This window comes from Cetorhinus maximus, chromosome 1 (assembly GCF_964194155.1).
Source record: "Cetorhinus maximus chromosome 1, sCetMax3.hap1.1, whole genome shotgun sequence".
Lineage (NCBI taxonomy): Eukaryota > Metazoa > Chordata > Chondrichthyes > Lamniformes > Cetorhinidae > Cetorhinus > Cetorhinus maximus.
This window is the reverse complement of record NC_135879.1, coordinates 49,711,995-49,713,935: the sequence shown is the minus strand read 5'-3', so window position 1 is coordinate 49,713,935 and position 1,941 is coordinate 49,711,995.

Sequence of the window (1,941 nt, the reverse complement as noted above, 5' to 3'; positions counted from 1 at the left end):
AATTTCTCGATTTCTAACTTTATCAGCAAATGTAGATCTATTTGTCTATCAAATACTCAATTTCTAGAAATCTGTTAAGTGAGCACATTTGCAGCTTCTCCGCATTCACTGCTACTTGAATTTCTGCATTCCCTTCAGTTTCAGCAAAACATTGTGCATGAATCTCTCAAAATGGCAATTATTAGCAACTCAACAAATTCAAGCATTTTTTCTATCTGTAGAGATTGCTCATTCTGCATATTTGTATAATCTGCTATTTTTATGAAATTCGCTGCTTGTAGCTTCTACTCCTTCTCTCAATGTACAAGTTTACTACTTTCAATTAACCTGACTATCTGTATTTTCTTCCACTGCCTATCTAAATAAGTGGCTCTAATTCTAACACTCTCCACATTTCGAGTTACTTATCATTCACCTGAACCTACAATTTCTCATTTTCTAACTTTACCAGCAAATGTAGTTTTATTTCTGTATCAAATAGTCAATTTCTAGAAATCTGTTAGATTGAGCACATTTGCAGCTTCTCCGCATTCACTGCAACTTTACTTTCTCTTTTCCATTAAGTTTCAGCAAACCTGGCTGTCTGATCTCAGAAAATGTCAATTATAAGCAATTCAGCAAATTCAAGCATTTTCTGTATCTGCAGAAATTTCTCATTGAGCATATTTGTAAAATCTCCTATATTCATGAAATTCGCTGCTTGTAGCTTCTATTCCTTCTCTGAATGTACAAGTATCTTACTTTCCATTAACCTGGCTTTCTGTATTAATTTCCACTGCCTATTAAAATCAGTGGCTCTATTTCTAAAACACTCCACATTTCGAGTTACTTATCTTTCACCTGATCCTACAATTTCTCAATTTTTAGCTTTATCAACAAATGTAGTTCTATTTGTTCATCAAATAGTGAATTTCTAGAAATCTGTTAGCGTGAGCACATTTGCAACTCCTCCGCATTCACTGGAACTTCAATTTCTCCATTTTATTAAGTTTCGGCAAACCTGGCTGTCTGAATCTCTCAAAATGTCAATTATTAGCTATTCAGCAAATTCAAGCATTTTCTCTATCTGCAGAGATTTCTCATTCTGCATATTTGTAAAATCTCCTATTTTCATGAAATTCGCTGCGTGTAGCTTCCACTCCTTCTCTGAATGTACAAGTTTCTTACTATCCATTAACCTGGCTATCAGTATTAATTTCCACTGCCGATCTAAATAAGTTGCTCTAATTCTAACACACTCCACATTTCGAGTTATTATCTTTCACGTGAACGTATAATTTCTCAATTTTTAAAATTATCAGGAAATTTAGTTCCATTTATCAATCAAATACTCAATTTCTAGAAATCTGTTAGAGTGAGCCCATTTGCAGCATCTCTGCATTCTCTGCAACTTCAATTTCTCCATTCCATTAAGTATCAGGAAACCTGGCTGACTGAATCTCTCAAAATGTCAATTATTAGCTATTCAGCAAATTCAAGCATTTTCTCTATCTGCAGAGATTGCTCATTCTGCATATTTGTATAATCTGCTATTTTTATGAAATTCGCTGCTTGAAGCTTCTACTCCCTCGCTCAATGTACAAGTTTCCTACTTTCCATTAAATGACTATCTGTATTTTTTTCCACTGCCTATCTAAGTAAGTGGCTCTAATTCCAACACTCTCCACATTTCGAGTTACGTATCATTCATCTGAACCTACAATTTCCCAATTTCTAACTTTACCAGCAAATGTAGTTCTAATTATCTATCAAATACTCAATTTCTAGAAAACTGTTAGAGTGAGCACATTTGCAGCTTCTCTGCATTCACTGCAACTTCAATTTCTCCTTTCCATTAAGTTTCAGCGAAGCTGGCTGTCTGTATCTGTCAAAATGTCAATTATTAGCAATTCAGAAAATTCAAGCATTTGCTCTATCTGCAGAGATTTCTCATTCTGCATA